The sequence below is a fragment of the Oncorhynchus mykiss genome, chromosome 1, assembly GCF_013265735.2.
Source record: "Oncorhynchus mykiss isolate Arlee chromosome 1, USDA_OmykA_1.1, whole genome shotgun sequence".
NCBI lineage: Eukaryota > Metazoa > Chordata > Actinopteri > Salmoniformes > Salmonidae > Oncorhynchus > Oncorhynchus mykiss.
Genome location: NC_048565.1, coordinates 17,791,384 through 17,801,813, shown reverse-complemented (window position 1 = coordinate 17,801,813; position 10,430 = coordinate 17,791,384). Strand labels below are relative to the sequence as shown.

General features: G+C 48.4%; 1 long non-coding RNA gene across 2 annotated transcripts; it reads right to left on the bottom strand.

The window, feature by feature from the left end:
• Nucleotides 1–1,098: 1,098 nt before the first annotated feature.
• Nucleotides 1,099–5,769, bottom strand: LOC110496410. Of its 2 annotated transcripts, none has more exons than XR_002469557.2 (4): nt 5,618–5,769; nt 5,096–5,145; nt 4,795–4,929; nt 1,099–2,240 (listed from the first exon to the last, which is right to left on the bottom strand). It is a non-coding gene; the product is annotated as an uncharacterized LOC110496410 (long non-coding RNA). The 2 variants fall into 2 exon arrangements; XR_002469560.2 differs by lacking the exon at nt 5,618–5,769 and adding an exon at nt 5,245–5,564 and having other exon boundaries at nt 2,029–2,240.
• Between the last annotated feature and the right edge of the window lie 4,661 nt (nt 5,770–10,430).

Genomic DNA, 10,430 nt, shown 5'->3' with positions numbered 1-10,430 from the left:
AAAATATAAAATTATTTTTCTAAACAAATTGTGAAAAAAAGTAAATGTAAACTAACATGTAGCCTCGAAACATGGTTAAAACTATAATTTTTTAAATCATGGATGGTCAGACAGAGCTATGCATGCAATGAATATGAATTTGAGTGGTTACATTTCTCCAGCCCTATCCATCAGTGTTTTACTAAAACAGGGGCAAGTGTTAAGTTCCCCAGTTTCTGTGTTGTGGTTTTGTTTGTTTGTGTATGTTTCAGGATGGATTCCTGAAATTCCCCCAAGCAGCTGATTGGTCGGCCCCATTGCTAATTGGAGCTGACCACGCCCTCTCGTCAGAGGATACAGCTGTATCCCATTACAGACTCCTTCTCCAGCGAGAAAAAGCCAGTGTTCCGTTGTTAGAGAGAGATTATTAGTTTGTCCAATGTTGGTTATTGCTGAGAGAACTTATTAGTATGTCCTGTGTTGGTCAATAGGATGCAGTTTTTTTTATTATTGACGCTGTTTGTGTTCTTCTGTTTCATTTGTTCCCAGGGGGGAAGGGGAAGGCACCTAGGGAGTGCTTAGGCAAGAGGCCTGCGGGCATACATAACCAGTAGTATTTACTGTCTATACACACTAGGTAAGACCTGGGCGGACCACCCCCTGTATTTTGGTTAGCACACCAGGTGGTGCTAAGTTAGGTAAGTAGTGGGTAGGCAGATAAGGTAGGAGAGGGTAGGTTAGGTAAGTAGTGGGTAGGCAGGTAAGGTAGGAGAGGGTAGGTTAGGTAAGTAGTGGGTAGGCAGGTAAGGTAGGAGAGGGTAGGTTAGGTAAGTAGTGGGTAGGCAGGTAAGGTAGGAGGGGGCTTTGACATTTACTTTCTTTGCTTTGGTTCCGTTCAGCCCCTTTTCCCCAAATTTACCGTGTGAAGGAATAAATTCCCAGTAAACGGTAAATTCTCTGCCTTTGTCATCCTTACTCGCACCTACAATCCCATACCTCTTTCACTCCACGGGGAGATGAGTTGGAGCAGAGTGTTGCGTTCCCTTTTCCTAGAGGTGTACGTAACAGCAAGGAAAACGCTTTGTTTCAACTGCGGATTACCCCTTTAAGCCTTTTAAATCAAATCAAATTTATTTATATAGCTCTTCGTACATCAGCTGATATCTCAAAGTGCTGTACAGAAACCCAGCCTAAAACCCCAAACAGCAAGCAATGCAGGTGTAGAAGCACGGTATGTGCTTCTTCTTTTATAGTATGTCAGACTATGTAGTCTGGGTGAGGTTAGAACAATTATCTATTTGTGGCCACTTCAATTAATCCTCAATTAATTTCCTTAAGGTCCATTCGCATGTAATATTGCAGAGTTTGGTCCTAACAAACCTATTCTGCACCTTCCACGGAACAATTTAAGAGAACCCAGATGCTTGCAGGAGCTAACTTGGCATTGAGGAAAAATATAGTTACAGTTAAGATCATGTTGACTTCAAAGCCAGAACAAATGCAAAACAAAGTACAATTCATAAGGCTATTTGGGGCAAAAGTTGGGAGGTTCAAAGTTGCTACACTTGATCATGTAAATAAATCCAGCAAGAGTACAGGGGGAAAAAAAACATGATGCTGTCACAATGAGAGAACATGCTGGTACTATAGGGGGAGTGAAAAATATGTAGCAGACTACATGCATGAATGGTTGAGTCGACTCCTGATAATGATGAGCTACTTTGGGGATATTAAAGGTAGACTCGGTGAAAGGAAGTAGCCACGAGCATCACCGGAGAGAGATGAGCGAGATGCAACACTTCGCTATCCCACAGCATCTGCATGGGTTCGCATAACACAGTTCAGTGTGGTGGCCAGGGCACCAAACAGCAGAGAAGTTGAGCTTCGCGCTTCAACGCTCTTAGTTGTTGCGGAAGTTGACCCACTATGCTGTTTACTTTCTGCATCTACGCCATATCGCTGAGTCTACCTTTAACCAGGTACCCAAAACTGTGATTGACTCACAAAGTAAATATGCTAGTAACATGAGCAATTGGTCATTACAAAACATTTCTTCAAACATTACATCATTTATTAACAATTTAATATTTTACAAGATTTGAACAATAGTGATAGCAACATTGTGCTCTGCTGTCAGACCTACAATAAGTCAGGAAAAAAACAATGTTGTTCAGAGGTATGGCTGATCTGTAGACAGCGTTAGCTCACTGAGAACATTTCCAGGTGTGACTGGACGCTTTGCTGGCACCTCCAGAACTTGGCTGTAAGGGAATGAAAGCATAAGTTAATGTTGGTACATCACTCAGAAGATACAGTAGGAAGTTAATTCTCTAGCTAAATCAAATGCACACCGATATTGTATAATACTGTCCAAAATATTTACTATGATCCAAAAATATTGCTTGATTGGCCATTTACAGATTTAGGTGTCTGCGTAGGCATGTTAAGTTGTATTGTTAAGTGCACAAGTACAGTGAAAGGACTTTCTTACAACAATCCAGTAATCAATATCCGTAATACTATAAAGTAAAATAGAACAAAAACACACAAGAAATATGAACACAAGAAAGTAAGTAAGCAATATACAGGGTCAGTGCCAATACCATATTTACAATGTGGAGGGTTACTGGAGGGGGAGGGTTATATATGTATAGGGGTAAGATGACTACGCATCAGGATATACAGTGCCTTGCGAAAGTATTCGGCCCCCTTGAACTTTGCGACCTTTTGCCACATTTCAGGCTTCAAGCATAAAGATATAAAACTGTATTTTTTTGTGAAGAATCAACAACAAGTGGGACACAATCATGAAGTGGAACGACATTTATTGGATATTTCAAACTTTTTTAACAAATCAAAAACTGAAAAATTGGGCGTGCAAAATTATTCAGCCCCTTTACTTTCAGTGCAGCAAACTCTCTCCAGAAGTTCAGTGAGGATCTCTGAATGATCCAATGTTGACCTAAATGACTAATGATGATAAATACAATCCACCTGTGTGTAATCAAGTCTCTGTATCAATGCACCTGCACTGTGATAGTCTCAGAGGTCCGTTAAAAGCGCAGAGAGCATCATGAAGAACAAGGAACACACCAGGCAGGTCCGAGATACTGTTGTGAAGAAGTTTAAAGCCGGATTTGGATACCAAAAGATTTCCCAAGCTTTAAACATCCCAAGGAGCACTGTGCAAGCGATAATATTGAAATGGAAGGAGTATCAGACCACTGCAAATCTACCAAGACCTGGCCGTCCCTAAACTTTCAGTTCATACAAGGAGAAGACTGATCAAAGATGCAGCCAAGAGGCCCATGATCACTCTGGATGAACTGCAGAGATCTACAGCTGAGGTGGGAGACTCTGTCCATAGGACAACAATCAGTCGTATATTGCACAAATCTGGCCTTTATGGAAGAGTGGCAAGAAGAAAGCCATTTCTTAAAGATATCCATAAAAAGTGTTGTTTAAAGTTTGCCACAAGCCACCTGGGAGACACATCAAACATGTGGAAGAAGGTGCTCTGGTCAGATGAAACCAAAATTGAACTTTTTGGCAACAATGCAAAACGTTATGTTTGGCGTAAAAGCAACACAGCTCATCACTCTGAACACACCATCCCCACTGTCAAACATGGTGGTGGCAGCATCATGGTTTGGGCCTGCTTTTCTTCAGCAGGGACAGGGAAGATGGTTAAAATTGATGGGAAGATGGATGGAGCCAAATACAGGACCATTCTGGAAGAAAACCTGATGGAGTCTGCAAAAGACCTGAGACTGGGACGGAGATTTGTCTTCCAACAAGACAATGATCCAAAACATAAAGCAAAATCTACAATGGAATGGTTCAAAAATAAACATATCCAGGTGTTAGAATGGCCAAGTCAAAGTCCAGACCTGAATCCAATCGAGAATCTGTGGAAAGAACTGAAAACTGCTGTTCACAAATGCTCTCCATCCAACCTCACTGAGCTCGAGCTGTTTTGCAAGGAGGAATGGGAAAAAATGTCAGTCTCTCGATGTGCAAAACTGATAGACATACCCCAAGTGACTTACAGCTGTAATCACAGCAAAAGGTGGCGCTACAAAGTATTAACTTAAGGGGGCTGAATAATTTTGCACGCCCAATTTTTCAGTTTTTGATTTGTTAAAGTTTGAAATATCCAATAAATGTCGTTCCACTTCATGATTGTGTCCCACTTGTTGTTGATTCTTCACAAAAAATACAGTTTTATATCTTTATGTTTGAATCCTGAAATGTAGCAAAAGGTCGCAAATTTCAAGGAGGCCGAATACTTTCGCAAGGCACTGTATGATAAGAGTAGCAGCAGCGTATATGATGAGTGTGTGTGAGTGAGTAGTCTGTGTGTGTGTGTGTGTGAGTGAGTCATCTGTGTGTGAGTGAGTAGTCTGCGTGTGTGTGTGTGTGTAAGTAGTCTGCGTGTGTGTGTGTGAGTAGTCTGTGTGTGTGTGAGTGAGTCGTCTGTGTGTGTGTGAGTGAGTATGTGTGTGTGTGAGTAGTCTGTGTGTGTGAGAGTGAGGAGTGTGTGTGAGTGAGTAGTCTGTGTGTGTGTGTGAGGGAGAGTAGTCTGTGTGTGTGTGAGGGTAGTCTGTGTGAGTAGTCTGTCTGTATGAGTAGTCTGTCTGTCTGTGTGAGTGAGTAGTGTGTCTGTGTGAGCCATTTTTCACAAGAGACTAATGCAGTCTAATCTAAGCGGGACTGCAGTAAAGTAGTCATATGCACTCAACTTCCACCCAATTTGCCAGAGAAGGAATCCCAACACTTGTTCCACTGTCATAGCCTTTATTATGTACCACTTACCAAGCAGTCAAGGCCTTTTGACACGACATCACAACCATTGCTGGTGCAGACTCTCTACGCCCATCTCTGCCATTATAGTAATTGAAGGCAAACTTGTGGCTGGGCCCAACAGGAAGTTTGGGTGGTGGTAGGGTCCTGCAGAAAAGATTGTAACAAAGATTGTGGCATTTACAAAGTGTACAAACACCATCCTTTCCTCCCCTCCCATCTGAGTGTCATGCAAAACCTGCTGAAAACGTTCTGCCTAAATTTATTCTTAGCTATCATCAAACATTAAAGACATGAATGAGCTGCCACTAACCTCTTTGCAATCTCACCGTAACGCAACTATAGCTTTGCTTGCAGATCATGCTGTGGACATTTGATAAGGTGAATTAAGAGTAATAACTTGCTTTTAAAGAGTCTTTCATTTCCAACATACAATGTCAGCAAACTATAGTAACAAGCCACCTGGCTAGCTAACGTTAGCTGTGTCCTTAGGCAGTTCGACAGGCTGCAAACTCTTCAAATGTGTTGGCAACTTGAAATAAGTGACACTTGTACTAAATACACAATGTGATGAGATCTAGCTGTGGCTTGCCCCCGATAAAAGATTTCTGAGCCTCTGGATCATTTTTGTAGCATTGTTGTCAAAGGCAGAATACTTTATTTTCAAGACAGGCAATGGGCATTACTGACACCTACCGTTCTGGGGTGAAATCAGAATGTGCTGGCATTGTGCATTATTATTATTTACCTAGGCAAATCCGTTAAGAACAAATACTTATTTTCAATGACAGTGGGTTTAACTGCCTTTTTCAGGGGCAGAACGACAGATTTGTACCTTGTCAGCTGGGGCTTTCGATCTTCCAACCTTCCGGTTACTAGTCCAACGCTCTTGCTCTAACGTTGCCCCTCGGCCCTAGATTTAGCTCGAGGGAACAAGTGAACAACATGGTCATTTGCGGGGTTGATACTACCCACAATTCAATACAAGCTGTAGTCACATGTCAAATTAGTGACGGACATTCCGTCTCTTTTCAGTGAGCCGACTCGTTCGGCTCAGCTCAACAAAAAGAACCGTCTCTTTTGGCTCCCAAACGGCTCTTTAAAAAATATATGTTTTGTAATTTTTTCAAGTCAAACAGTTTGTGATAGTTTGACTATGATTGGTGTTAAAACAATTATAATTAAATTATTAAATTAAATCATACTCTACCTTAACCACAATGTATTTAAAAATGCATCGGTTTGTTATGATAAATAAATATTAAACATTTGCATTGAAAGTATTGTAATGACCTGACTAGATCATAAAGGAACAATTGTCCAGACAGAGGATTGAGTTTACGAATTGACGGTTTATTAAACCAACTTTACACCGGCTATTGTTTGGTCGTAGCCCACGCCAAATAAATGAAAGATAACCCACAAGCCAATCGTGACCTTTTCTTGTGAAGCCCAGACGTAAGAGAGAGAACAAAGGCTAAACCTGGTCTTAACTTCCAATGCTCCATCCCCCTGCCCAACCCCCCTCCACGCCACTCCGCCAACTGCCAGGATGCCCGGCATCAGAACATTCCAGGCATTCAAATGATTGGCAGATACCAGGTTGATTGGCATGTCGGACCCCACGAACACTGGGTACTGGTAAGTACAACACAACCACCTACTAGCCTAACACATAACACACAGCTGTCTGTGCGGGTCGCTACACAACCCCCCCACCACAAAGTCCTTCGTCCCCGAGGGGACAAACAAAGTCTCTGAAGCGACCCGGAGGTCTCCTTTGCCTGCGTGGCCGTGATGGTCACAGAGTGCCCCTCTGGGAACCAGGGGATGAAGGCAGGGATATGGGGGACAAGGAAGCGGGATCGGGTAATACAGTCCGTGGCTCCGGGGGAACCACGCAGTGACACGGTGGGGAGACAGGGGGAGTGGGCTGTCTGGAGCCTTGTCTGCGGCACCTGGGGGTGGGTGCCTGGAGAATGTCATTGCCAGAGAGGGGAATTGTGGGGGTTCCTGGGGTTTGGGGAGAAGAGGCCCCTCTGTATGAGGCTAACCTGTCCCGGTGCAATGTCACCTTTCTCCCCCTGGGAGGAAGCTGCACCCGGTAAACAATCTCCCCTACCCTCTCCAGGACACTGCAGGGTCCCACCCAGTGACTGTCCAACTTGGGGCATCTGCCTTTTTTTCTTAGGGGGCTGTAGACCCAGACCAGCTCCCCAGCCACAAAGTGCCTGGGGTGTGCACCCCGGGTGTGAACGTCATAGTTCCTCTTCTGTCTCACACCTGCATTCATCAGCTGCTCTCTGGTGAAGGTGGTCCTGAAGTCTCCGGGCATACTCCGGCCCCGGGGGAACATGAGGGCTATCCAGGGGCCGACCAAACGCCATCTCCACAGGGGTGCGGATCTCTCTCTCCAGCATGAGGAGGCATGCAGGAGGTGGAGTCTTGGACAGCGGAGCGGCATGCCATGAGGACCATAGGCAGGTGCTTGTCCCAGTCACGCTGGTGTTTGGAAGAGACGATGGCCAGCTGCTGTCCAAGCGTTTTGTTGAAACGCTCCACAAGGCTATCACTTTGAGGATGGAGAGGAGTAGTGCTGGTCTTGTGCATACCCAGCCTCTCACACATGGTGGCAAACACACAGGACTCAAAGTTTCTGCATTGGTCGCTGTGGATGGACTCTGCAGTTCCAAACCTGCTGAACATCCCCGCTGTCAGGGCGTCAACAATGGTCTCTGCCTCCTGGTCAGGCAGAGCATAGGCCTCGGGCCATTTTGTGAAATAGTCCATGGCCGTGAGCACCCAGCGGTTTCCACTGTCTGTGGTGGGGAACGGCCCAACTACATCCACTCCCACCCTCTCCATGGGAGCCCCCACTGGGAACGCTTGGAGCTGAGCATGAGAGCGGCCTGGGGGCCCTTTCTCGCTGTGCATTGGTCACAGCGGCGACAAAAGTCCTCCACATCCCTCTTGTGCTGCCCCCAGTAAAAGCCCTGACGGAGGCGGAGGAGTGTTTTTGTGACCCCAAAGTGTCCAGTCCCCACCTCCCCATGAGTACTCTGGAGCACAGCCTCCCGCAATGCTTTTGGGATCACCACCTACCACCTCTCCTCTCCCATAGCTGACTCCTTCCATGCCTGCTGCAGCACGCCATCAGCCAGCCGCAGTCTCTCAAACTTTGACCACAACCCTTTGGTCCCAAGTGAGAGCGCTGTCACCTCTTCCCATGGTGGCCTCACCTGTGCCTCTACCCACTGTAGCACTGGCTGTAGGTCTGTGTCCCGTCCCTGCTGCTGCCCCCATTCAGCCACGTCGACAGTCTGCAGCTCACAGCAGACAGGCCCGCTCGCCCGACACACTGTGGCCCAGACCCCCTCCTCTGCACACAGCTCTCTCTCCCGTCCCTCTCTCGGCTCACAGTGGAGGCAGCCGTCTGCAGTACAGGGCCGACGGGACATGGCGTCGGCGTTGGAGTGGCGTGCCCCTGCCCTGTGCACCACTGTGAAGTCATATGGCTGAAGCTCCTCCAACCAGCGTGCCACCTGCCCCTCTGGCTCTCTGAATGACATGAGCCACTGGAGAGCAGAGTGGTCAGTCCTTACAGTAAAGGGCAGGCCACCTAGGTAGTACTTGAAGTGTTTGACGGAGGCCACAACAGCCAAGAGCTCCCACCAGGTGACAGTAGCGGCGCTCATGTTTGTCAAATGTTTTCCTGAAGTACGCCACCACTCTCTCCCCCTCTGGCCCCACCTGGGCCAGCACCCCACCCATGCCCATATTACTTGCGTCTGTATTCAGGATAAAAGGCAAGGTGAGGTCAGGGGGGGCGAGCACGGGGGCCTCGATCAGTGCACGTTTGAGGGTGTTGAACGCCTCCTCACACTCCACTGTCCAAGTGAAATCCTTGTCCTTCGGCAGCAGGCGGTTCAGGGGAGCAGCGACGCTTGAGAAGCCCTGTACAAACCTCCTGCAGTACGAGGCCAGGCCCAGGAAGCTCTTCAGCTGACGCTGGTCGTGGGGGTGGGCCAGTCTCTGACAGCCCCCACCTTGTCCTCCATGGTGCTGATCCCCTCCTTCCCCACTTGGTGGCCCAAGAAGAACTCCTCTCTCCTCATGAAGTGGCACTTCTCGGGGTGGAGCTTCAGACCCGTGGCAACCACCCTCTCCAGCACACGCCGTAGCGCCCCCAGGGCTGACTGGAAGGAGCTGCCACGGGCCAGGATGTCGTCGAGGTATACCAGACACTGCTGTCGGGGGATGCCATCCAGCACCCTGTCCATCAAATGCTCAAAAGTAGCTGGAGTGTTGCACAGGCCGAAGCACAGGACCTTGAACTGCCAGTGTCCTCTGTTAGTGGAGAATGCAGTTTTGGCTCTGGCCTCTGGGGAGAGGGGTACCTGCCAGTAGCCACTGCGGAGGTGTAGTGAGGAAAACCAGGAGGACCCCCTAACTAGGTCCAGCGACTCATCGATACATGGTATGGGGTATTAGTCCTTCCTGGCTACCTCATTCAGCCGCCTGTAGTCCACACAGAACCTCAGCTTGCCCCCCTTCTTAGGAACCATGACGACTGGCGCCGCCCAGGGGCTGTCTGAGGGCTCGATGAAGTCTGCCCGCTGCATCTCCAACACAGCCTTGTCTGCGCCTCCTGGCGTGCCAGCGGGATACGGCGAGATGCATCTTGATGGGTCGAGCATCATCTGTGTCAATCTCATGCTGCACCAGATGAGTCTGATCCACCTCTTCCTCAGCGCAAAGCTGTCTCTGAATTCAAACTGCAACTGCCACAAGGTGACAGGGGGGCTGGGGAAAAGTCACACACGGAAGTGGGGGGGGGGGGGGGGGGGGGGGCAGCCATGAGTCTCTGCTGCTTTAACTGTTGGAGTAAAGGGTTTGTTGGGTTGAATGAATGTGACATTAGGGTGGGCCATGGTGACTGCCGGCCCTCCCTGGAAGCTCAGTGTGCCATTTAGGTCTAACTGGCAGCCTGTGCTCCTAAGAAAGTCCAACCCCAGTATACAAGGGTCCTGCACAGCCGCCACCCACACAGGATGACGCACAGACCTGCCCCCTACTGTCAGAGTCATTAATCCCTTCCCTTTCATGGGTTCCAGCTCACCTGTGACTGTGCGGAGCTGCACAGTTGTGGGCTCACACTGAGTTCAACCTGGCACAATATCTGGCCTCACCAGGATTACTGTGGACCCAGTGTCCACCAGGGCAGAGCAGGGCACCCACTCCACAGTGACATGACAACACAGGTCCGGCCCACCACAACAACAGGCTCTATCCGCTTGCCCTCGTCTGCTTCTGGGGGAAGTGGAGCCTTGGTTCGCCATCTGTGCCGGTGGGCTCCTCCTGAAGAAGATGGTGTTTGGGATAGAAAGCAAGGGGTCCGCGCTACCCGGTCTATGCGGACTCCGAGCCGTTTCCCTTAACTCTAGGGGGCATGGGGCAATCTCGGCGCAGATGGCCTGGCTGGCCACACCCCCAGCAGACCCTGGGACCAGGGTGTGTGTTTTGTGCTGCCTGTAGCGACACAGCACGAATGAGTTCTGTCATTTCAGCCACCCATGCAGGCTTTTCCGTCTCCGGGCAGCTCTGCCCCCCAGCTCGCACAGGGGGTCTGTCTCCCTGCACCCCCACAA